Source organism: Pseudophryne corroboree, unplaced genomic scaffold, assembly GCF_028390025.1.
Source record: "Pseudophryne corroboree isolate aPseCor3 unplaced genomic scaffold, aPseCor3.hap2 scaffold_1708, whole genome shotgun sequence".
NCBI lineage: Eukaryota > Metazoa > Chordata > Amphibia > Anura > Myobatrachidae > Pseudophryne > Pseudophryne corroboree.
In genome coordinates, this window is record NW_026968344.1 from 41697 (window position 1) to 69562 (window position 27866).

A 27866-nucleotide genomic window follows, 5' to 3' on the forward strand; every position below is an offset into this window, starting at 1 on the left:
ACAGCTCCAGAGTTGCTCTACAAGACAAGTTAAAGGGTGTGAGCCCTGCAGCACCACCTGTAGTTTGCATACACACATATATAGGACAGCATCTCTTATATGCCCCAGGGGCAATAAAATAGTAGCCTTATCTAGGGTATCCGTCCATGCCGCTACAGCACTACACACCCAGGCCGACGCAATTGCCTGTCTGAGTAAGGTACCTGAATGTGTATAAATGGACTTCAGGGTAATCTCCTGTTTGCGGTCAGCAGACTCTTTGAGGGTAGCCGTATCCTGGGACGGGAGGGCTACCTTCTTGGATAAGCGTGTTAATGCTTTGTCCACCCAAGGGGAGGATTCCCATCGTAACCTATCCGTTGATGGGAAAGGGGAATCCTTTTGGAAATCTGCAGGAGATTCCCAAGCTTTTTCACATAACTCGTTCAGCTCGTGTGAGGGGGGAAAGGTTACCTCAGGCTTCTTTCCCTTGTACATATGTACCCTCTTGTCAGGGATAGGGGGCTCCTCTGTGATGTGCAAAACATCTTTTATTGCCATAATCATATATCAAATGTATTTTGCCAATTTTGGCTGTAACTTTGCATCATCGTAATCGACACTGGAGTCAGAATCCGTGTCGGTATCTGTGTCAACATCTGGATAGTGGGCGCTTATGAGACCCTGACAGTCCCTGCGACATAGGATTAGGCATTGGTTGAGACCCTGACTGTCCCAAAGCTTCTGCCTTGTCTAATCTTTTGTGCAATGAGTTTACACTAGCATTTAAAACATTCCACATATCCATCCAATCAGGTGTCGGCGGAGACACCACGTTCATTTGCTCCCGCTCCTCTCTAATATAGCCTTCTTCCTCAGACATGTCGACACATGCGTACCGACACAACACACACACAGGGAATACTTTTTCTGAAGACATTTCCCCCACAAGGCCCTTTGGAGAGACAGAGAGAGAGTATGCCAGCACATACCCCAGCGCTATATAACCCAGGAATAGCACAGTAACTTAATGTTTGAACAATCGGTGAGGGGGAACATCTTGAAACCCCAGTTTGTACCCTTGGGACACTATTTGTAAAACACACGAGTCCATGTCCGAATGAATCCAGAACTGACTGAAGAGTTTTAGACGTGCCCCCACTGGTGCGGGCTCCTGCAAGAGAGCCCCAGCGTCATGCAGTGGATTTGGCAGAAGCAGAGGATGATCTCTGCTCCTGCGATCTTGAAGAGGATGCAGACCTCTTCTCTCTTCTCCTTCCTCTACCTGCAAAGAAAGGGGAATCTTAACTTCTTGCATATCTATTGGGCCGAAATGACTGCATCAGATAATGATGCGTCTTCATCCGTTGGGAGGGAACATAGGGCAAGAAGGTTGACTTACCTGCGGGAGCTGCCGAGATCAAATTAACTAGGCAGTCACCAAACAAGGCTTCACCTTCATAGGGAAGAGACTCCCTTTCTTCTTGGAGTCAGCATCAGCATTCTCTTGGTGAATCCACAATGCCCTCCTATCCGACACTGCCATGAAATTGGCCCGTGAACTCAAGAGTCCTATATCCCTTGCAGTCTCACGTAAGTATGCTGCAGTGTCCTTGATATGATACAACGTAAGGAGTATCCCATCTCTCCAGGGTATCTATATCGGATGACAAGGTATTCGACCAATTCTTGAATACTACTACTCACCCATGCACATGTAATGGCAGGTCTAAGTAATGTACCCGTGGTTACATAACTAGAAATAATGTAGCTTCCTGCATACGATCCGCTGGATTTGTGACAGGGCCCCGTGCAGAACAGGGGGTGACTCCCACTTTATTCTGTCCGCGGCGGGAAATGAATAAACAACCAGAATCCTTTTGGGGATTTGAAACCATCTTGTCGAGCTGGCCCAGACTTTCTCAAACAGAGATGGAGGAACGTTACATCAGCTTTCATTATATATCTATATATACATACATATAGACCCCTTTGTCAGGAACAGCAGGGTCTTCAGTGATTTTAATATGTCCTTAATATCCACAATCATGTACTGAATGCTCCTTGCCAATATTGGATCTAATCAGGAAACATTATGGTCGACATAAGTATCAGTATCCGTGTCAGTATCAGTGTGTAGTAACTGGGCAAAATAACATTTTTGCGACCCAGCGGGGCCTGAGGGAAAAGAAACATAGCCATGAATATCACATCTATTCTCTACGTCTGTGTCTGGGACACAGATTTATCCAACCTTACTCTGATATTACTGAAACATTTACCCAGTCAGTTATTGGTGGTGCCAACAGGGCCACCATCATATGTCTGCATTCCTAATATAGTTTCCTCTTGGGAAAAACATTCAGCCACCGACATGTTGACACACATATACCAAGTACCCACAGACACACCGGCTTATGGGGGACAGACCGTCAGTAAATCTGTCAGAGGGACACAGAGGATTTTTCAGCTCACAATCCAGCGCCAAAAGTACACAGTCTGGGAAATAATAAACTCTATAGTGATAGACTTGTAATGCTCTAAAGATGTTCTGGTGAGGTGAGGAAGAAGCCCCGCCGCTGTAATGGCGCGTATCTGTCCCGCTCAGAAATAATTAATTACGCTAGCGGGGTAAGGACAGTGCCCAGGCACTAATGTCCACTTTTTCCAGCCTTTTGTGAGGAATTTATGCTGCCCAGGGTGCCCCCCCCCCCCGTGCCCTGCACCCTGCAGTGCCTGTGTTTGTGTGGGAGCATGGCGCGCAGCGTTCCGCTCGCTGCTCGGTACCTCAGAATGCCGTCACTGAAGAAGAAGTCTTCTGTTCTTCTGCTACTCACCTGTCTTCTGGCTCTGTAAGGGGGTGACGGCAGGCTGCGGGAGTGTGCATCTAGGCGTACCCAGCGATCAGCACCCTCAGGAGCTAATGGTGTCCTGTCAGCCTGAAGCAGAGCCATTGAACTCACTAGAAGTTGGTCATACTTCTCTCCCCTAAGTCCCACGAAGCAGGGAGACTGTTGCCAGCAGCCTCCCTGAAAATAAAAAAAACTAACAAGTCTTTTCAGAGAAACTCAGTAGAGCTCCCCTGTAGTGCATCCAGTATCACTGCGCACAATACTAAAACTGGAGTCTGGAGGAGGGGCATAGAGGGAGGAGACAGTTCACACCCTTTGAAAGTCTTAAAGTGCCCATGTCTCCTGCGGATCCCGTCTATACCCCATGGTTCTTAATGTGACCCCAGCATCCTCTAGGACGTATGAGAAAACAAATAACGCACACACGAGGAGGAGAGAACTAAGGAAGCTATAAGGAGAAGAGGGGAGGGAGGGGGGGTTGAAAGGTAAGGTAGTAAAGGCATATTGGATAAACTACAACCTTATACATATTCATTAATGTACCAGTAGTTAGAAGTAGAAGAGCTCTAACAGAAACCACAAAGCTTATCTAAAGCCACACCACACTGGATATGCCCAATCTCATTTGATTTTTGAAGCAAAGCAGTATTGGACTTTGTTAATACATGGATGGGAGACTGCTTGGTAGTATCAGATTCTTTAGGTGTTTTTAAACTACCAACACCATTTTCTTGGTACATTTAATTTTTACATGTATTCTTTTATGTACCAGAAGTTAGAAGTAGAAGAGCTGTAACAGAAACCACCAGCTCATCTACAGCCACAGCACACTGGATTTACCCAATCTCTCCTGATCATGGAAGCTGAGCAGTGTTGGTCCTGGTTTTAGTACTTGGATGGGAGACCACAAGGAAATACCAGGAGCTGTGTGTATTTTTACAATACTAACACCGTTCTCTTGATGCATTCCATTTTGAAACATTGGGGCAGATCTATTAAGCCTGGTGAACTGATAAAGTGCAAGGTGATAAAGTACCAGCCAGTCAGCTCCTAACTGTCATTTTTCAAACCCAGCCTGTGACATGGCAATTAGGAGCTGATTGGCTGGTACTTTATCACCATGCAAATTATCATTTCACCAGGTTTAATAAATCGGCTGCTTACTCATTTATGTACGAGTAGTTAGAAGTAGAAGAACTCTAACAGAAACCACTAAGCTCATCTACAGCCACACCACACTGTATATGCCTCTTCTTACATTCCGCTGCACTTATTGTGGGGTAGCCGCAATCCCTTCTGCTGTACGGTTCCACATTACATTGTTTCTTGTCACTTCCTGTTGATGCAGTAAGGAAACATCCAGGAATTACAGCAGCTTAGTTTTTTTTTTTTTTTTAACTGGGGCAATTTAGCTAGATCACAGGGCAATTTAGCTCCTTTGGTCCTTTTTTAGGACCAGTAAATCAGACAGTTGAGCAAACTGAAAAACAGCTAACAGGAAATTTCCACTTAAATGGTATTTTCTAATCTTATCTGACCATGACTAAGAATAAAGGATACACAAGATAAACTCTTAGAGCCATGGACCTTATCCATGTTTAAGCTCCATCAAATCTGTAATCAATAGCACTACATGCTCCCACTTTACCACTGTACTATATACTCTACCTGTGTTTTTAAGGTAAAAACACCATTTAACCCCAGTGACACTTGAATTAAAGCAGCAGCCTCTGGAATAGCATTCCTTAGCATTAATCCCAGGAAATCTGCAATCTTCACGCTCTTTGATAGCCATGCTACATTGCTGTTTACTTGGATGGAGCAGAGAGCACAACATCAGGACATAGGAAATATTACAATGCATGATAAGAAAGGTGTGAGCTCTACAGCAAGGCCTCTAACCCTTTGCCAGTGCCAAATACATAGGGCTTAACTCAGATCTGATCACAGCAGCAAATTTATTAGCTAAAACCATGTACACTGCAGGGGGGGGGGGGTGTATAATATGTGCAGAGAGAGTTAGATTTTGGTGCGGTGTGTTCAAACTGAAATCTAAATTGCAGTGTAAAAACAAAACAGCCAGTATTTACCCTGCACACAAACAATATAACCCACCTAAATCTCTCTGCAAATGTTATATCTGCCCTCCCCCCCCCATCCCTGCAGTGCACATGGTTTTGCCCACTAGCTAACAAATTTGCTGCATCTGGGAATTACAGCAGCTTAATATTTCTTTTTACAGAAGGTTCAGCAAATTAAATTATTTAGTGAAATACTGTAATCATAACAGTTACAGGGATATTGTAGGTAGATTTATTGTCAGTGGATAAATGTAAAAATTAAACCCTTAGGCATAGTTCCAAAATGCTGTCATTGCAATCCAGATTTTAAGGATATCATGCTTGAGCACAGGTGACTTAATTAGAACTTCGGTCAATGTGAATTAACCATTGGACTCAACCATGGTTATCCTTAAAACCCAGGGGTCTATTTAAGATCGATCTTAATCGATGTTGGGCTTCCAGGTTGAAAAAAACACACACATTTGTTTTCACATTAAACAGACTTCCACATGAGAAAGCAGCAAGGATGCAGTGGCGTTAATGTTTCCTGGTGTCAACTTGTATTATTTCAGTAGACATTGAAATGAGGCTGCATCTTGCTGCCTTTCCAATGAAGCAAGTTTAATTTAGTAATAGGTGAAAAACCATCCTTACAAAGGTGTTAATCAGAGACTTGGCTTTGTGGACACTTTTCAGAGAACAAATTTGTTAGCATAAAAATAAAGCCAGAAAATGAAGAGCTGTTTAATCACTCGATTGGATTTTTCTGCCAGCATATTTTTTTTCTCTGCAACCCACTGCTAAATTGTGCTTCCTAGCTGTTTTTTATAAAATCACTGAATCAAATCTAACTCTGATTACATCAGAGAAGGCCATGTACCCTACACCATAAGAGGAGGTTTGAAATTTTGACTTGTCTACTTAAATATCACCAAAATCTGATCACAAGGTTAATTACGTCCCTGGGTGGGATTGAACCACCAACCTTTTGGTTAATAGCCAAACACACTAACCGATTGCGCCACAGAGACACTTTGCAAAAGTCCATACTGACAAAGGCTAATAAGCATTCATCTAAAACGTTTCCTAGAAAAACTTTAAAAAGTCAATAATCTGGAGAGTTTTTGTAAGATGTTTCTTCCATCAACCAACGAAGAAACACATTGGTACTTTCCCATGATGAGTGAGTGCTTCAGGATCTCTTGCACTTACATGTGCAGCAGAGTACTGCAATGGAAGCATGCTGGGCCCATAACCCAGAGGTAGGCAGATTGAAACTATCCTCTGCTATATGCATTTTTTTTGTTAATTAAAGTAATCCAAAACTGGGATTGATATTTTGTCTCTTTTATTTTTACTTAAAGTACAATAACTTTTACCATTTTAATTTGTTTTAATAGTATATTGACAGTATTATTTTCTTTCAAAAATCCACTTCATTTTCTTTACCCTATTATTAAAATGGTAATTGAAGAAGAGGAATTGTTGCTTTGACTGCAGCATTCCCGGGGTTAACTGGTGTTTCTTCAAGTCACAAGGTATGGAGCTGCTGTATAGTTACTCGCAAGTCAGTAGTTGTATGATGCTCACACCTGTTAAGCTGGATACACACAGAATGCCCTACACAGGGGGTGAAATGAGCGCCACCCCCACCCCCCGTACGTTCAGCACACATCACGCTGTGCTGAGCGGGGGGAGAGATGTGTGCTGAGCAGTTCGCTCAGCACACATCTCTCCCCAAAATCGGGCCGTGAATACGGACCTTTAAACTGGATCCACACTTAGATTATCTGTCCAATTTTTTTTTCTAGTTGAAACAAAATTATGCTAATATGTGGCAGCAAATTACAATTGACCATTTGTTCACAAACACTGGAAAACATCCAAAAATGGTCATTTAGATAAATTGGTTAAATCCATTTCATTTAGCTAATTTATCCAAACTACCTTTATTGTATCTTTGTGGGTGAATGATGTGTGGGTCAGTGTTGAGGGTGGTGGAGGAGATGGTTAATAGGCACAGCAGGGTGTGGACAGTCAAATAGTGTGCTTAGAGGTTCAGAGTCATTGTATGAGACTCTGGCAACAGTGACTTGATGAGTCTGGTGTCCATAGGGTGGGACGCATTAACCTTTTTATGCTATTGAAATAGTTCTCCTCCTGACCGACGCAGTTCCTTGCTCCGAGGTTGGTGTATTGTCCTGTTGCAGCGCCTCTCCACTGTGGTCACAGTGAGCTGTGTGGTGTTGCTGGCGCATGCCAATCTCCCCCCAACCTCCCTCTTGCATTTCAGACCTACGTACGCATGATGGGATCTTGTATGATATGCGCGTGTGCTGTAGAGATGAAAGTGGGGGTGAGGAGGCAGATCGTGAGATGGGGAAACTTTGTGGACTGTTAGCGAAGGGGAGCACTGGGCAATCTGAGTTGCAAAGAGGGCAGCAGAAGAGGTTATTGCATGTGCACTGGTGACAGGTCCATCCTTGGTGGCCAGCCTCAGTGGCAAAGGGGTACATGAGCTAGTGTCCCTTGGCCAGCCATGTACCATGGCCACCTCCCTACCTCCTATATATTCTCCCTGATCTGTCACTTTGTTACGGTCTGCTGCTGGCACTGGTGTATCGTCCTGCAGTTGCCGTCTCCGCCCATTGCTGTGACTTCCCCCAGAGTTAGCCACACAGAGTGACAGATCTGGGAAAATATATAGGAGATCATTACTTTCACTTGCAGCCTACCTTATTTTTTGCAGCCTAGCATGCTCCTGACCCCTTCTCTCACTAATACTTATACAACATTCATGAACTCATCTTAAGGTTTCTTTATTATTCAGTCACACTGTCTTGGATCCAAACCATTTCCTGTGGCATTGCAGTCAAACAATTGAGCTATTTACCCTTGCATAGAAAGGTATAATCTAAGCTAGAGAATTCTATTTGGAGCTCACCTTGTACTTTGTGAAGAAATAATCAGCTTTGTGGCTGAGCAGATATATGGAGTGTGTGGCTGCACACTGCATTGATATGCTGAGTTGCAATGCTAATAATTTTTTTTTTTGCAAAGTACCAATAGCTTCATTGTGAAGGTGGAAAGAAGGGTGTTACGGCATGGAATGTACAAACTGCGAGACCCTGCTGGTAGCGCCTTTGTCTATTTAGTAGGAAGGGCACGTAACAGCCGGGGGGCAATGGAGGAAGCCCCTTTAGGGCTGGAGCCCGGCGGCAACTGACTCCGTTGTCTCTGGCAGTTCCGCCCCTGGACTAGAGGAATGGTCAAGAACATGGCAACATTTAATGCCAAAAAATGCAAAATCATACACGTCTCAAAAATGCAAAGGCTAACTATAATATTAAGGGCATTATAATGGCAAGAGGAAAGCTATCTAAGTATTACTATTTCAGGTAAGCAATGTAACAAAGCAATAGGAAAGGCAAGTCAGATGCTTGTTTGCATAGGTTAAAGAACCAGTAGCAGAAAAAAGTAATACAGGTTGAGTATCCCATATCCAAATATTCCGAAATACGGAATATTCCGAAATACGGACTTTTTTGAGTGAGACTGAGATAGTGAAACCTTTGTGTTTTGATGGCTCAGTGTACACAAACTTTGTTTAATACTCAAAGTTATTAAAAATATTGTATTAAATGAACTTCAGACTGTGTATAAGGTGTATATGAAACATAAATGAATTCTGTGAATGTACACACACTTTGTTTAATGCACAAAGTTATAAAAAATATTGGCTAAAATGACCTTCAGGCTGTGTGTATAAGGTGTATATGAAACATAAATGCCTTCTGTGCTTAGATTTAGGTCCGATCACCATAATATCTCGTTATGGTATGCAATTATTCCAAAATACAGAAAAATCCGATATCCAAAATTCCTCTGGTCCCAAGCATTTTGGATAAGGGATACTCAACCTGTAATGCCACTGTATAGGTCCTTGGTACAGCCACATTTAGAATCCTGTGTTCAGTTCCAGAAGCCATATCTCCAGAAGGCTGTAAATACATTAGGGCAACTAAAATTGTGCATGGCCTACATCACAAAACTTACCTGGAAATACTAAAAAATGTTGATGTGTATAGTTTGGAGAAGGGAAGAGGGAACATACAGTAATAGAAACATTTAAATATATAGAGAGGAATGTAATAGGGTGTGAGAATCAGAAAGTGAGAGATTTTGTGTTTTTTCCTGTTGTTTTTTTTGTTTTTGTTTGATTGTTTGTTTTTAAAGTGGCAATCCTTTACATGGCAAAACCAGGTTGATATTTGCCATGTAAAGGATTGCCACCGTGGGCATGTGTAGAAGGGGCACTGCTACTGTTGGCATTATGTGTGTAAGCTGCACTGATATGGTGGTTATGTGTATAAAGGGCACTGCGACTGTGGGTATTATTATTATTATTATTACATGCGGTGTAATGACAATAAGATAGTGCTACTGCGTGGCGTATTTTGATTTGGGGTGCTATTGTGTGGCCATGCCCCTTCCTTGTGATACCACACCTTCTTTTTTTAAGGAGCGCACTGTCCCTTTATTAAGTATTGGAGAGAGGGCCCAAATTAATAGTTTGCAGGGAGGCGCCAAACACCCTAGCACTGGCCCTTTGGTAGGGGACAGGATTTGCTTCTGCTTGTGCACATATGTTATGATTGCCAGCCAACAGCACTGGTTTTGCCTATAACACTAACTATAAATATTTTGAATTGGTCCTGGACCACCAATCCAAGGCACCCCTGCAAGTGTCCTGAGGCACCCCAGGGTGCAGTTTGAGAACCACTGGTCTAGTGAGTACCCAGGATAATTATTGTAGCTGGTCTGCGGGTAACAGCTCTCAGATCCACTTCTAGAAAAAAATGCAGCAATGTAATTTGAGTGACAAACTGCAGAGATGAACCCTTTCTGTGACTGCTGCACAGGGATCACACAAACTCTATTCATAGGGCTGACTTCACTTAGGGGAGATGTTCTCACCCCGCAAAGAAGTGCGAGTATATACCGCACTTACGGTACCATTGGATTTACAGATATTTTCTTGCAATACACTATGGGGGTCATTCTGAGTTGATTGCTCGCTAGCAGTTTTTAGCAGCCATGCAAACGCATTGTCGCTGCCCACTGGAGAGTGTATATTCACTTTGGAGAAGTGCGAACACTTGAGCAGCAGAGCGCCTGCAAAATCGTTTCAAAATAAGACCAGCACTGTAGTTACACTTCGTGTGCGTTGATTCTAACAACCGAGGGACGGCTTTTGATGTCACACACCCATCCAGCGAATGCCCAGCCACGTCTGCATTTCTTCTGCCACGCCTGCATTTTTCCAAGCACTCCCTGAAAACGGTCAGTTGCCACCCAGAAATGCCCTCTTTCTGTCAATCTCCTTGTGGCCTGTTCTGTGATTGGAATAATCGCTAGAACTAGTGCAAAACCACAATGGACTTTGTACCCGTACGATGCGCATGCACATTACGGAGCATGCGCATGCACAGATTAGCCATTTTTTTTCAACTGATTGCTACGCAGCGAACAACGGCAGCATGCGATCAACTCGGAATGACCCCCTATATACATAGAAACATGGATTTTTTACTGCAGGAATTATGGTTAGTTTAGGGGTATCGGTTAGGGTCAACAGAGGTGTAGCTAGGGGTCCAAGCGCCCCTGGCAAAGTAAGGGACTGGCGCCCCCCCTTTCGATAAAGCATTGCAGTCCATTGGCGGTTACCATGTTGGAGCCACAGCAACTGACCCCCTCCCCCACACGCTGCCCTACATCATCGGCTGGGATTCACTGTTGGTGTGAAGCCACTGGGAACAGTCTGGTAGCATTAGCAGCAGTCTGTGTCATAGATAGGGAAGGCAGAAGGTTAACTAGCTAATAGCAGTCTGTTGGCAGCAGAGGCTGGGCGGGGGGCTGAGAATGAGCCAACGCTGATCAATGTCCAGTCTGCTTAGACAAAAATATTTTGTGATCAGGGCTGGTTCTAGACCAAAGGAGCCAATGGCAAAAATTTCCTTTGGCACCCCCCCCCCCCCCACACACATACACACACACCAAAAAAGAACATATCCCAGTTTAACATAACGCTATGTGGTGCAAGGTGTGGAGCTGGTTACTTGTATCAGACCTCTGACATTTGCCTTTTCACCCATATTGCATACTTTTTCTTGCAGGTTGTGTCTTAATTCAAGAAGTGTTCTAAGTACTTCAGCTTAGTATCTTTACTGACCCCTCTTTACCCCACACTACATAACTGACCCCTCTATACCCTACACTACATCACTGACCTTTCTATAACCATCACTGCATTACTGACCCCTCTATACAGTACACTGACCTCTATATACCTGCTAGTACATCCCTGATGCCTATATTCTAGAGATGAGCGGGTTCGGTTTCTTTGAATCCGAACCCGCACGAACTTCACTTTTTTTTTCACGGGTCCGAGCGACTCGGATCTTCCCGCCTTGCTCGGTTAACCCGAGCGCGCCCGAACGTCATCATGACGCTGTCGGATTCTCGTGAGACTCGGATTCTATATAAGGAGCCGCGCGTCGCCGCCATTTTCACACGTGCATTGAGATTGATAGGGAGAGGACGTGGCTGGCGTCCTCTCCATTTAGATTAGATTTAGAAGAGAGAGAGAGAGAGAGATTGCTGTGATACTGTAGATTAGAAGAGAGTGCAGAGTGCAGACAGAGTTTAGTGACTGACGACCACAGTGACCAGTGACCACCAGAGACAGTGCAGTTGTTTGTTTTATTTAATATATCCGTTCTCTGCCTGAAAAAAATGATACACAGTCACACAGTGACTCAGTCTGTGTGCACTGCTCAGCCCAGTGTGCTGCACATCAATGTATTGTATATAAAGCTTATAATTGTGGGGGAGACTGGGGAGCACTGCAGGTTGTTATAGCAGGAGCCAGGAGTACATGATAAATAATATTATATTAAAATTAAACAGTGCACACTTTTGCTGCAGGAGTGCCACTGCCAGTGTGACTAGTGGTGACCAGTGCCTGACCACCAGTATATTAGTAGTATTGTATACTATCTCTTTATCAACCAGTCTATATTAGCAGCAGACACAGTACAGTGCGGTAGTTCACGGCTGTGGCTACCTCTGTGTCGGCACTCGGCAGGCAGTCCGTCCATCCATAATTGTATTATATACCACCTAACCGTGGTTTTTTTTTTCTTTCTTTATACCGTCGTCATAGTCATACTAGTTGTTACGAGTATACTACTATCTCTTTATCAACCAGTGTACAGTGCGGTAGTTCACGGCTGTGGCTACCTCTGTGTCGGAACTCGGCAGGCAGTCCGTCCATCCATAATTGTATTATAATATATACCACCTAACCGTGGTTTTTTTTTCGTTCTTTATACCGTCGTCATACTAGTTGTTACGAGTATACTACTATCTCTTTATCAACCAGTGTACAGTGCGGTAGTTCACGGCTGTGGCTACCTCTGTGTCGGAACTCGGCAGGCAGTCCGTCCATCCATAATTGTATTATAATATATACCACCTAACCGTGGTTTTTTTTTCGTTCTTTATACCGTCGTCATACTAGTTGTTACGAGTATACTACTATCTCTTTATCAACCAGTGTACAGTGCGGTAGTTCACGGCTGTGGCTACCTCTGTGTCGGCACTCGGCAGGCAGTCCGTCCAACCATAATTGTATTATATACCACCTAACCGTGGTTTTTTTTTCATTCTTTATACCGTCGTCATACTAGTTGTTACGAGTATACTACTATCTCTTTATCAACCAGTGTACAGTGCGGTAGTTCACGGCTGTGGCTACCTCTGTGTCGGCACTCGGCAGGCAGTCCGTCCAACCATAATTGTATTATATACCACCTAACCGTGGTTTTTTTTTCATTCTTTATACCGTCGTCATACTAGTTGTTACGAGTATACTACTATCTCTTTATCAACCAGTGTACAGTGCGGTAGTTCACGGCTGTGGCTACCTCTGTGTCGGCACTCGGCAGCCCGTCCATAATTGTATATACCAGTGACCTAACCGTGGTTTTTTTTTCTTTCTTTATACATACATACTAGTTACGAGTATACTATCTCTTTATCAACCAGTCTATATATTAGCAGCAGACACAGTACAGTGCGGTAGTTCACGGCTGTGGCTACCTCTGTGTCGGCACTCCGCAGCCCGTCCATAATTGTATATACCAGTGACCTAACCGTGGTTTTTTTTTCTTTCTTTATACATACATACTAGTTACGAGTATACTATCTCTTTATCAACCAGTCTATATATTAGCAGCAGACACAGTACAGTGCGGTAGTTCACGGCTGTGGCTACCTCTGTGTCGGCACTCGGCAGCCCGTCCATAATTGTATATACCAGTGACCTAACCGTGGTTTTTTTTTCTTTCTTTATACATACATACTAGTTACGAGTATACTATCTCTTTATCAACCAGTCTATATATTAGCAGCAGACACAGTACAGTGCGGTAGTTCACGGCTGTGGCTACCTCTGTGTCGGCACTCGGCAGCCCGTCCATAATTGTATATACCAGTGACCTAACCGTGGTTTTTTTTTTCTTTCTTTATACATACATACTAGTTACGAGTATACTATCTCTTTATCAACCAGTCTATATATTAGCAGCAGACACAGTACAGTGCGGTAGTTCACGGCTGTGGCTACCTCTGTGTCGGCACTCGGCAGCCCGTCCATAATTGTATATACCAGTGACCTAACCGTGGTTTTTTTTTCTTTCTTTATACATACATACTAGTTACGAGTATACTATCTCTTTATCAACCAGTCTATATATTAGCAGCAGACACAGTACAGTGCGGTAGTTCACGGCTGTGGCTACCTCTGTGTCGGCACTCGGCAGCCCGTCCATAATTGTATATACCACCTAACCGTGGTTTTTTTTTCTTTCTTTATACATACATACTAGTTACGAGTATACTATCTCTTTATCAACCAGTCTATATATTAGCAGCAGACACAGTACAGTGCGGTAGTTCACGGCTGTGGCTACCTCTGTGTCGGCACTCGGCAGCCCGTCCATAATTGTATATACCAGTGACCTAACCGTGGTTTTTTTTTCTTTCTTTATACATACATACTAGTTACGAGTATACTATCTCTTTATCAACCAGTCTATATATTAGCAGCAGACACAGTACAGTGCGGTAGTTCACGGCTGTGGCTACCTCTGTGTCGGCACTCGGCAGCCCGTCCATAATTGTATACTAGTATCCAATCCATCCATCTGCATTGTTTACCTGAGGTGCCTTTTAGTTGTGCCTATTAAAATATGGAGAACAAAAATGTTGAGGTTCCAAAATTAGGGAAAGATCAAGATCCACTTCCACCTCGTGCTGAAGCTGCTGCCACTAGTCATGGCCGAGACGATGAAATGCCAGCAACGTCGTCTGCCAAGGCCGATGCCCAATGGCATAGTACAGAGCATGTCAAAACCAAAACACCAAATATCAGTAAAAAAAGGACTCCAAAACCTAAAATAAAATTGTCGGAGGAGAAGCGTAAACTTGCCAATATGCCATTTACCACACGGAGTGGCAAGGAACGGCTGAGGCCTTGGCCTATGTTCATGGCTAGTGGTTCAGCTTCACATGAGGATGGAAGCACTCAGCCTCTCGCTAGAAAACTGAAAAGACTCAAGCTGGCAAAAGCACCGCAAAGAACTGTGCGTTCTTTGAAATCCCAAATCCACAAGGAGAGTCCAATTGTGTCGGTTGCGATGCCTGACCTTCCCAACACTGGACGTGAAGAGCATGCGCCTTCCACCATTTGCACGCCCCCTGCAAGTGCTGGAAGGAGCACCCGCAGTCCAGTTCCTGATAGTCAGATTGAAGATGTCAGTGTTGAAGTACACCAGGATGAGGAGGATATGGGTGTTGCTGGCGCTGGGGAGGAAATTGACCAGGAGGATTCTGATGGTGAGGTGGTTTGTTTAAGTCAGGCACCCGGGGAGACACCTGTTGTCCGTGGGAGGAATATGGCCGTTGACATGCCAGGTGAAAATACCAAAAAAATCAGCTCTTCGGTGTGGAGGTATTTCACCAGAAATGCGGACAACAGGTGTCAAGCCGTGTGTTCCCTTTGTCAAGCTGTAATAAGTAGGGGTAAGGACGTTAACCACCTCGGAACATCCTCCCTTATACGTCACCTGCAGCGCATTCATAATAAGTCAGTGACAAGTTCAAAAACTTTGGGTGACAGCGGAAGCAGTCCACTGACCAGTAAATCCCTTCCTCTTGTAACCAAGCTCACGCAAACCACCCCACCAACTCCCTCAGTGTCAATTTCCTCCTTCCCCAGGAATGCCAATAGTCCTGCAGGCCATGTCACTGGCAAGTCTGACGAGTCCTCTCCTGCCTGGGATTCCTCCGATGCATCCTTGCGTGTAACGCCTACTGCTGCTGGCGCTGCTGTTGTTGCCGCTGGGAGTCGATGGTCATCCCAGAGGGGAAGTCGTAAGCCCACTTGTACTACTTCCAGTAAGCAATTGAATGTTCATCAGTCCTTTGCGAGGAAGATGAAATATCACAGCAGTCATCCTACTGCAAAGCGGATAACTGAGTCATTGACAACTATGTTGGTGTTAGACGTGCGTCCGGTATCCGCCGTTAGTTCACAGGGAACTAGACAATTTATTGAGGCAGTGTGCCCCCGTTACCAAATACCATCTAGGTTCCACTTCTCTAGGCAGGCGATACCGAGAATGTACACGGACGTCAGAAAAAGACTCACCAGTCTCCTAAAAAATGCAGTTGTACCCAATGTCCACTTAACCACGGACATGTGGACAAGTGGAGCAGGGCAGGGTCAGGACTATATGACTGTGACAGCCCACTGGGTAGATGTATGGACTCCCGCCACAAGAACAGCAGCGGCGGCACCAGTAGCAGCATCTCGCAAACGCCAACTCTTTCCTAGGCAGGCTACGCTTTGTATCACCGCTTTCCAGAATACGCACACAGCTGAAAACCTCTTACGGCAACTGAGGAAGATCATCGCGGAATGGCTTACCCCAATTGGACTCTCCTGTGGATTTGTGGCATCGGACAACGCCAGCAATATTGTGTGTGCATTAAATATGGGCAAATTCCAGCACGTCCCATGTTTTGCACATACCTTGAATTTGGTGGTGCAGAATTTTTTTAAAAACGACAGGGGCGTGCAAGAGATGCTGTCGGTGGCCAGAAAAATTGCGGGACACTTTCGGCGTACAGGCACCACGTACAGAAGACTGGAGCACCACCAAAAACTACTGAACCTGCCCTGCCATCATCTGAAGCAAGAAGTGGTAACGAGGTGGAATTCAACCCTCTATATGCTTCAGAGGTTGGAGGAGCAGCAAAAGGCCATTCAAGCCTATACAATTGAGCACGATATAGGAGATGGAATGCACCTGTCTCAAGTGCAGTGGAGAATGATTTCAATGTTGTGCAAGGTTCTGATGCCCTTTGAACTTGCCACACGTGAAGTCAGTTCAGACACTGCCAGCCTGAGTCAGGTCATTCCCCTCATCAGGCTTTTGCAGAAGAAGCTGGAGGCATTGAAGAAGGAGCTAAAAGGGAGCGATTCCGCTAGGCATGTGGGACTTGTGGATGCAGCCCTTAATTCGCTTAACAAGGATTCACGGGTGGTCAATCTGTTGAAATCAGAGCACTACATTTTGGCCACCGTGCTCGATCCTAGATTTAAAGCCTACCTTGGATCTCTCTTTCCGGCAGACACAGGTCTGCTGGGGTTGAAAGACCTGCTGGTGACAAAATTGTCAAGTCAAGCGGAACGCGACCTGTCAACATCTCCTCCTTCACATTCTCCCGCAACTGGGGGTGCGAGGAAAAGGCTCAGAATTCCGAGCCCACCCGCTGGCGGTGATGCAGGGCAGTCTGGAGCGACTGCTGATGCTGACATCTGGTCCGGACTGAAGGACCTGACAACGATTACGGACATGTCGTCTACTGTCACTGCATATGAATCTCTCAACATTGATAGAATGGTGGAGGATTATATGAGTGACCGCATCCAAGTAGGCACGTCACACAGTCCGTACTTATACTGGCAGGAAAAAGAGGCAATTTGGAGGCCCTTGCACAAACTGGCTTTATTCTACCTAAGTTGCCCTCCCACAAGTGTGTACTCCGAAAGAGTGTTTAGTGCCGCTGCTCACCTTGTCAGCAATCGGCGTACGAGGTTACATCCAGAAAATGTGGAGAAGATGATGTTCATTAAAATGAATTATAATCAATTCCTCCGCGGAGACATTGACCAGCAGCAATTGCCTCCACAAAGTACACAGGGAGCTGAGATGGTGGATTCCAGTGGAGACGAATTGATAATCTGTGAGGAGGGGGATGTACACGGTGATATATCGGAGGGTGAAGATGAGGTGGACATCTTGCCTCTGTAGAGCCAGTTTGTGCAAGGAGAGATTAATTGCTTCTTTTTTGGGGGGGGTCCAAACCAACCCGTCATATCAGTCACAGTCGTGTGGCAGACCCTGTCACTGAAATGATGGGTTGGTTAAAGTGTGCATGTCCTGTTTTGTTTATACAACATAAGGGTGGGTGGGAGGGCCCAAGGATAATTCCATCTTGCACCTCTTTTTTCTTTTCTTTTTCTTTGCATCATGTGCTGATTGGGGAGGGTTTTTTGGAAGGGACATCCTGCGTGACACTGCAGTGCCACTCCTAAATGGGCCCGGTGTTTGTGTCGGCCACTAGGGTCGCTAATCTTACTCACACAGTCAGCTACCTCATTGCGCCTCTTTTTTCTTTGCGTCATGTGCTGTTTGGGGAGGGTTTTTTGGAAGGGACATCCTGCGTGACACTGCAGTGCCACTCCTAGATGGGCCCGGTGTTTGTGTCGGCCACTAGGGTCGCTAATCTTACTCACACAGCTACCTCATTGCGCCTCTTTTTTTCTTTGCGTCATGTGCTGTTTGGGGAGGGTTTTTTGGAAGGGACATCCTGCGTGACACTGCAGTGCCACTCCTAGATGGGCCCGGTGTTTGTGTCGGCCACTAGGGTCGCTAATCTTACTCACACAGTCAGCTACCTCATTGCGCCTCTTTTTTTCTTTGCGTCATGTGCTGTTTGGGGAGGGTTTTTTGGAAGGGACATCCTGCGTGACACTGCAGTGCCACTCCTAGATGGGCCCGGTGTTTGTGTCGGCCACTAGGGTCGCTAATCTTACTCACACAGTCAGCTACCTCATTGCGCCTCTTTTTTTCTTTGCGTCATGTGCTGTTTGGGGAGGGTTTTTTGGAAGGGCCATCCTGCGTGACACTGCAGTGCCACTCCTAGATGGGCCCGGTGTTTGTGTCGGCCACTAGGGTCGCTAATCTTACTCACACAGCTACCTCATTGCGCCTCTTTTTTTCTTTGCGTCATGTGCTGTTTGGGGAGGGTTTTTTGGAAGGGACATCCTGCGTGACACTGCAGTGCCACTCCTAGATGGGCCCGGTGTTTGTGTCGGCCACTAGGGTCGCTTATCTTACTCACACAGCGACCTCGGTGCAAATTTTAGGACTAAAAATAATATTGTGAGGTGTGAGGTATTCAGAATAGACTGAAAATGAGTGTAAATTATGGTTTTTGAGGTTAATAATACTTTGGGATCAAAATGACCCCCAAATTCTATGATTTAAGCTGTTTTTTAGTGTTTTTGGAAAAAAACACCCGAATCCAAAACACACCCGAATCCGACAAAAATAATTCGGTGAGGTTTTGCCAAAACGCGTTCGAACCCAAAACACGGCCGCGGAACCGAACCCAAAACCAAAACACAAAACCCGAAAAATTTCAGGCGCTCATCTCTACTATATTCCCTAAGCTAAATCCCTGATGCCTCTATTCCCTACGCTACATCCCTGACGCCTCTATTCCCTATGCTACATCCCTGACGCCTCTATACCCTACGCTACATCCCTGATGCCTCTATTCCCTACGCTACATTCCTGATGCCTCTATAACCTACGCTACATCCCTGACGCCTCTATACCCTACGCTACATCCCTGACGCCTCTATACAGTACAATGCATTACTGATCCCTCTAGACCATACATCCTCATTACATCAGAGAGATAGTGAAACACTGGAAAAAATAAGGATAAAGTGGACTACAGAAACTGATGCTCTAAACAAAGGAGAGAGAGAGAAAAGCACAAGGGAAAGTGGGCAATCGGAACACCATAGAGAGAGGAGAGATAGAAATGCCTGAAAAAGTAAAGGGGGTTGGGTATGGCATCCGGCGCTCGGGATTCCAGCAGTCACATGATACCTAATCCTAACCCTCTGGGGGGGTGGCGGATAGGGCTAACCCTCAGGGGGTGGCAGCTAGGACTAACCCCCCCCCCCCTCCTAGTGCCTTCCCTAACACCCGCTCCCCCGGTCCTAACCCTCCCTCCAATACTCGCCTTCGGGATGTTGGCTGTCTGTGTGCCGGCACCAGTCTCCCAAGTGGTGTCAGGATTCCAACATCGGTCAAATGACCGCCGGTATACCGTCTGCCGGGATGGTAAATGTATCCTGAGGACAGGTAGTGAGTGTGGAGGGATAGGTGGTTCAGTAAAATGTAACAGCTCAAACTGCGATCATTCACTGATAAATTGATTTATAGCTCTCCCTTTTTAACCATTGCAGTCATAAAAGCAATGTTTTTTAAACTTTTAAATAAAGCTTGTTAGCAATGCATCCCCAGCACACTGTATATGCTGGGAGATGTAGTTCTCAATATGAAAACATTTAATTACTGTATGAACTAGAGATGAGCGGGTTCGGTTTCTCTGAATCCGAACCCGCCAGAACTTCATGTTTTTTTTCACGGGTCCGAGCGACTCGGATCTTCCCGCCTTGCTCGGTTAACCCGAGCGCGCCCGAACGTCATCATGACGCTGTCGGATTCTCGCGAGGCTCGGATTCTATCGCGAGACTCGGATTCTATATAAGGAGCCGCGCGTCGCCGCCATTTTCACACGTGCATTGAGATTGATAGGGAGAGGACGTGGCTGGCGTCCTCTCCGTTTAGAATTAGAATAGATTAGAGAGACACTTGATTTACTAATTTTGGGGAGCATTAGGAGTACTCAGTAGTGTACAGTGCAGAGTTTTGCTGATAGTGACCAGTGACCACCACTTTTATTTATAATCCGTTCTCTGCCTGAAAAAAGCGATACACAGCACACAGTGACTCAGTCACATACCATATCTGTGTGCACTGCTCAGGCTCAGGCCAGTGTGCTGCATCATCTATTATCTATATATAATATTATATATATCTGTCTGACTGCTCAGCTCACACAGCTTATAATTGTGGGGGAGACTGGGGAGCACTACTGCAGTGCCAGTTATAGGTTATAGCAGGAGCCAGGAGTACATAATATAATCCGTTCTCTGCCTGAAAAAAGCGATACACAGCACACAGTGACTCAGTCACATACCATATCTGTGTGCACTGCTCAGGCTCAGGCCAGTGTGCTGCATCATCTATTATCTATATATAATATTATATATATCTGTCTGACTGCTCAGCTCACACAGCTTATAATTGTGGGGGAGACTGGGGAGCACTACTGCAGTGCCAGTTATAGGTTATAGCAGGAGCCAGGAGTACATAATATATTATATAGTGAGTGACCACCAGACACACAGTGCAGTTTATTTAATATATCCGTTCTCTGCCTGAAAAAAGCGATACACACAGTGACTCAGTCAGTCACATACCATATCTGTGTGCACTGCTCAGGCTCAGGCCAGTGTGCTGCATCATCTATATATATTATATATCTGTCTGACTGCTCAGCTCACACAGCTTATAATTGTGGGGGAGACTGGGGAGCATTACTGCAGTGCCAGTTATAGGTTATAGCAGGAGCCAGGAGTACATAATATTATATTAAAATTAAACAGTGCACACTTTTGCTGCAGGAGTGCCACTGCCAGTGTGACTAGTGACCAGTGACCTGACCACCAGTATATAATATTAGTAGTATACTATCTCTTTATCAACCAGTCTATATTAGCAGCAGACACAGTACAGTGCGGTAGTTCACGGCTGTGGCTACCTCTGTGTCGGCACTCGGCAGCCCGTCCATAATTGTATATACCACCTAACCGTGGTTTTTTTTTCTTTCTTTATACATACATACTAGTTACGAGTATACTATCTCTTTATCAACCAGTCTATATATTAGCAGCAGACACAGTACAGTGCGGTAGTTCACGGCTGTGGCTACCTCTGTGTCGGCACTCGGCAGCCCGTCCATAATTGTATATACCACCTAACCGTGGTTTTTTTTTCTTTCTTTATACATACATACTAGTTACGAGTATACTATCTCTTTATCAACCAGTCTATATATTAGCAGCAGACACAGTACAGTGCGGTAGTTCACGGCTGTGGCTACCTCTGTGTCGGCACTCGGCAGCCCGTCCATAATTGTATATACCACCTAACCGTGGTTTTTTTTTCTTTCTTTATACATACATACTAGTTACGAGTATACTATCTCTTTATCAACCAGTCTATATTAGCAGCAGACACAGTACAGTGCGGTAGTTCACGGCTGTGGCTACCTCTGTGTCGGCACTCGGCAGCCCGTCCATAATTGTATATACCACCTAACCGTGGTTTTTTTTTCTTTCTTTATACATACATACTAGTTACGAGTATACTATCTCTTTATCAACCAGTCTATATATTAGCAGCAGACACAGTACAGTGCGGTAGTTCACGGCTGTGGCTACCTCTGTGTCGGCACTCGGCAGCCCGTCCATAATTGTATACTAGTATCCAATCCATCCATCTCCATTGTTTACCTGAGGTGCCTTTTAGTTGTGCCTATTAAAATATGGAGAACAAAAATGTTGAGGTTCCAAAATTAGGGAAAGATCAAGATCCACTTCCACCTCGTGCTGAAGCTGCTGCCACTAGTCATGGCCGAGACGATGAAATGCCAGCAACGTCGTCTGCCAAGGCCGATGCCCAATGTCATAGTACAGAGCATGTCAAATCCAAAACACCAAATATCAGTAAAAAAAGGACTCCAAAACCTAAAATAAAATTGTCGGAGGAGAAGCGTAAACTTGCCAATATGCCATTTACCACACGGAGTGGCAAGGAACGGCTGAGGCCCTGGCCTATGTTCATGGCTAGTGGTTCAGCTTCACATGAGGATGGAAGCACTCAGCCTCTCGCTAGAAAAATGAAAAGACTCAAGCTGGCAAAAGCAGCACAGCAAAGAACTGTGCATTCTTCGAAATCCCAAATCCACAAGGAGAGTCCAATTGTGTCGGTTGCGATGCCTGACCTTCCCAACACTGGACGTGAAGAGCATGCGCCTTCCACCATTTGCACGCCCCCTGCAAGTGCTGGAAGGAGCACCCGCAGTCCAGTTCCTGATAGTCAGATTGAAGATGTCAGTGTTGAAGTACACCAGGATGAGGAGGATATGGGTGTTGCTGGCGCTGGGGAGGAAATTGACCAGGAGGATTCTGATGGTGAGGTGGTTTGTTTAAGTCAGGCACCCGGGGAGACACCTGTTGTCCGTGGGAGGAATATGGCCGTTGACATGCCAGGTGAAAATACCAAAAAAATCAGCTCTTCGGTGTGGAGGTATTTCACCAGAAATGCGGACAACAGGTGTCAAGCCGTGTGTTCCCTTTGTCAAGCTGTAATAAGTAGGGGTAAGGACGTTAACCACCTCGGAACATCCTCCCTTATACGTCACCTGCAGCGCATTCATAATAAGTCAGTGACAAGTTCAAAAACTTTGGGTGACAGCGGAAGCAGTCCACTGACCAGTAAATCCCTTCCTCTTGTAACCAAGCTCACGCAAACCACCCCACCAACTCCCTCAGTGTCAATTTCCTCCTTCCCCAGGAATGCCAATAGTCCTGCAGGCCATGTCACTGGCAATTCTGACGAGTCCTCTCCTGCCTGGGATTCCTCCGATGCATCCTTGCGTGTAACGCCTACTGCTGCTGGCGCTGCTGTTGTTGCCGCTGGGAGTCGATGGTCATCCCAGAGGGGAAGTCGTAAGCCCACTTGTACTACTTCCAGTAAGCAATTGACTGTTCAACAGTCCTTTGCGAGGAAGATGAAATATCACAGCAGTCATCCTACTGCAAAGCGGATAACTGAGGCCTTGGCATCCTGGGTGGTGAGAAACGTGGTTCCGGTATCCATCATTACTGCAGAGCCAACTAGAGACTTGTTGGAGGTACTGTGTCCCCGGTACCAAATACCATCTAGGTTCCATTTCTCTAGGCAGGCGATACCGAAAATGTACACAGACCGCAGAAAAAGAGTCACCAGTGTCCTAAAAAATGCAGCTGTACCCAATGTCCACTTAACCACGGACATGTGGACAAGTGGAGCAGGGCAGGGTCAGGACTATATGACTGTGACAGCCCACTGGGTAGATGTATGGACTCCCGCCGCAAGAACAGCAGCGGCGGCACCAGTAGCAGCATCTCGCAAACGCCAACTCTTTCCTAGGCAGGCTACGCTTTGTATCACCGCTTTCCAGAATACGCACACAGCTGAAAACCTCTTACGGCAACTGAGGAAGATCATCGCGGAATGGCTTACCCCAATTGGACTCTCCTGTGGATTTGTGGCATCGGACAACGCCAGCAATATTGTGTGTGCATTAAATCTGGGCCAATTCCAGCACGTCCCATGTTTGGCACATACCTTGAATTTGGTGGTGCAGAATTTTTTAAAAAACGACAGGGGCGTGCAAGAGATGCTGTCGGTGGCCAGAAGAATTGCGGGACACTTTCGGCGTACAGGCACCACGTACAGAAAACTGGAGCACCAACAAAAACTACTGAACCTGCCCTGCCATCATCTGAAGCAAGAAGTGGTAACGAGGTGGAATTCAACCCTCTATATGCTTCAGAGGTTGGAGGAGCAGCAAAAGGCCATTCAAGCCTATACAATTGAGCACGATATAGTAGGTGGAATGCACCTGTCTCAAGTGCAGTGGAGAATGATTTCAACGTTGTGCAAGGTTCTGATGCCCTTTGAACTTGCCACACGTGAAGTCAGTTCAGACACTGCCAGCCTGAGTCAGGTCATTCCCCTCATCAGGCTTTTGCAGAAGAAGCTGGAGGCATTGAAGGAGGAGCTAACACGGAGCGATTCCGCTAGGCATGTGGGACTTGTGGATGCAGCCCTTAATTCGCTTAACAAGGATTCACGGGTGGTCAATCTGTTGAAATCAGAGCACTACATTTTGGCCACCGTGCTCGATCCTAGATTTAAAGCCTACCTTGGATCTCTCTTTCCGGCAGACACAGGTCTGCTGGGGTTGAAAGACCTGCTGGTGACAAAATTGTCAAGTCAAGCGGAACGCGACCTGTCAACATCTCCTCCTTCACATTCTCCCGCAACTGGGGGTGCGAGGAAAAGGCTCAGAATTCCGAGCCCACCCGCTGGCGGTGATGCAGGGCAGTCTGGAGCGACTGCTGATGCTGACATCTGGTCCGGACTGAAGGACCTGACAACGATTACGGACATGTCGTCTACTGTCACTGCATATGATTCTCTCAACATTGATAGAATGGTGGAGGATTATATGAGTGACCGCATCCAAGTAGGCACGTCACACAGTCCGTACTTATACTGGCAGGAAAAAGAGGCAATTTGGAGGCCCTTGCACAAACTGGCTTTATTCTACCTAAGTTGCCCTCCCACAAGTGTGTACTCCGAAAGAGTGTTTAGTGCCGCCGCTCACCTTGTCAGCAATCGGCGTACGAGGTTACATCCAGAAAATGTGGAGAAGATGATGTTCATTAAAATGAATTATAATCAATTCCTCCGCGGAGACATTGACCAGCAGCAATTGCCTCCACAAAGTACACAGGGAGCTGAGATGGTGGATTCCAGTGGGGACGAATTGATAATCTGTGAGGAGGGGGATGTACACGGTGATATATCGGAGGGTGAAGATGAGGTGGACATCTTGCCTCTGTAGAGCCAGTTTGTGCAAGGAGAGATTAATTGCTTCTTTTTTGGGGGGGGTCCAAACCAACCCGTCATATCAGTCACAGTCGTGTGGCAGACCCTGTCACTGAAATGATGGGTTGGTTAAAGTGTGCATGTCCTGTTTTGTTTATACAACATAAGGGTGGGTGGGAGGGCCCAAGGACAATTCCATCTTGCACCTCTTTTTTCTTTTCTTTTTCTTTGCATCATGTGCTGATTGGGGAGGGTTTTTTGGAAGGGACATCCTGCGTGACACTGCAGTGCCACTCCTAGATGGGCCCGGTGTTTGTGTCGGCCACTAGGGTCGCTAATCTTACTCACACAGCTACCTCATTGCGCCTCTTTTTTTCTTTGCGTCATGTGCTGTTTGGGGAGGGTTTTTTGGAAGGGACATCCTGCGTGACACTGCAGTGCCACTCCTAGATGGGCCCGGTGTTTGTGTCGGCCACTAGGGTCGCTAATCTTACTCACACAGCTACCTCATTGCGCCTCTTTTTTTCTTTGCGTCATGTGCTGTTTGGGGAGGGTTTTTTGGAAGGGACATCCTGCGTGACACTGCAGTGCCACTCCTAGATGGGCCCGGTGTTTGTGTCGGCCACTAGGGTCGCTAATCTTACTCACACAGCTACCTCATTGCGCCTCTTTTTTTCTTTGCGTCATGTGCTGTTTGGGGAGGGTTTTTTGGAAGGGACATCCTGCGTGACACTGCAGTGCCACTCCTAGATGGGCCCGGTGTTTGTGTCGGCCACTAGGGTCGCTAATCTTACTCACACAGTCAGCTACCTCATTGCGCCTCTTTTTTTCTTTGCGTCATGTGCTGTTTGGGGAGGGTTTTTTGGAAGGGCCATCCTGCGTGACACTGCAGTGCCACTCCTAGATGGGCCCGGTGTTTGTGTCGGCCACTAGGGTCGCTAATCTTACTCACACAGCTACCTCATTGCGCCTCTTTTTTTCTTTGCGTCATGTGCTGTTTGGGGAGGGTTTTTTGGAAGGGCCATCCTGCGTGACACTGCAGTGCCACTCCTAGATGGGCCCGGTGTTTGTGTCGGCCACTAGGGTCGCTAATCTTACTCACACAGCTACCTCATTGCGCCTCTTTTTTTCTTTGCGTCATGTGCTGTTTGGGGAGGGTTTTTTGGAAGGGACATCCTGCGTGACACTGCAGTGCCACTCCTAGATGGGCCCGGTGTTTGTGTCGGCCACTAGGGTCGCTTATCTTACTCACACAGCGACCTCGGTGCAAATTTTAGGACTAAAAATAATATTGTGAGGTGTGAGGTATTCAGAATAGACTGAAAATGAGTGTAAATTATGGTTTTTGAGGTTAATAATACTTTGGGATCAAAATGACCCCCAAATTCTATGATTTAAGCTGTTTTTTAGTGTTTTTGGAAAAAAACACCCGAATCCAAAACACACCCGAATCCGACAAAAAAAATTCGGTGAGGTTTTGCCAAAACGCGGTCGAACCCAAAACACGGCCGCGGAACCGAACACAAAACCAAAACACAAAACCCGAAAAATTTCAGGCGCTCATCTCTAGTATGAACTCTAATTCCCCAACTGAAACCTCTCACAAACACACACTCCTAAATCTAGTACACACACACACACATTTCCCCAGTACTGACAACTCTCATCACTTCCACACACTGACAACTCCCTCCTGCTCCTCTCCCCACTGACACTGACAGCTCCCTCACAGTCACACACATCCTCCACCCCCCCACACACACACTGATAGCACACATGCACAAATCCCCCCCTCCTCGACACTAACTGTCACGGACTGCTTGGGCAGCAGGGGGCAGGCTCTGACTTAAAGTGCTGAAATTCAACAGCTCTCTCGAACTTGCAAGGCATGGCTGTGCAGCTGTCTCCAGCCATCTCCTTGCCCACTGTGTAATTTGTGGCGTTCTCTGATGTTCCCCGCTCTGCCTCTACAACCGGCACATAATGTACAGCAGTGGTGACTCCTGAGTATGGGCCTGGAGAACTCCGCCTACCGGGGGGTAGGGATTAATAATTTCAAAGGGGCAGAGCTAGGAGTGAAGCAGTGGACAGCAGTTGAGGGGCGTTTCAAACTGTAACAGGGTTGGGACAATTTCAGTATCCTTCCCTCACCGTCTAATTGGTCAGTCCCACGCTGATTGCCATAGCGCCCTTTCGAGACTGCAGAACTCTATCCCTTAGCCACGGTTGGCACAGCTGGATGGTGCCCCTGGCAAGTGCCATCCTGGCCAAGGGGTAGATACGCCCCTGAGGGTCAGGGCCAGCAACAGAAATCTCGGGGCCCAGTGCACTGATATCTCTGGGGCCCCCTCAACCCCCCTTAACTTGGCAGAGGGATCTTTAAAAAAAATGGAGCCTTTGACTCGGACCGTCAGTGAGGCCGGCAGGTGGTTTTCATACTGGGCTATCCAGCTCTTCGGTGGCGGTGGCAGGGACATTCAGAAAAGGGCCAGCACAGCAACATGCATAATAATGGCAATACAGTATGGACCACAGGGACTGGACAAAGTGATGGGGTAAAAGGAGGGGGGAGGGTTTAGTTGGCCTGTTAATTGTTTTCCTGCTTAAATTGAGCAGTTGGTGGATACACTTTAAAAAGCAATATTGGCACTGTGGCCCCATTATTTCTGTTCTTAATACTTGGAGCCCTGAACAAGTGTCCCCTTTGTCCCCCCTGTCACCGGGCCTGTTCAGGCGTTACCTATGGAGAAGCTGCGACATGACATCCTAGGACACGATACTGCACCATGCATCACCATTATATTTCAGTGTGCCTTGTCAATATTTAAATCTTGTTCTGTGTGACGTGAGTTGTAAATGGTTGAAAATCTCTGTGCTACAGTATCGTCACCATGTAGTTATAACAACACCGCAAAACCACCAAAAGACGTGTTTTGGTAGAGGGACTGCTGGAGGGGCCCATTGGGGCCCCC

The 27866-nt window shown here is 46.1% G+C and overlaps 1 non-coding gene across 1 annotated transcript; it reads right to left on the reverse strand.

Moving 5' to 3' along the window:
- Window positions 1-5851: 5851 nt before the first annotated feature.
- Window positions 5852-5925, reverse strand: TRNAN-AUU (transfer RNA asparagine (anticodon AUU)). The gene has a single exon. It is a non-coding gene; the product is annotated as a tRNA-Asn (tRNA).
- Between the last annotated feature and the right edge of the window lie 21941 nt (window positions 5926-27866).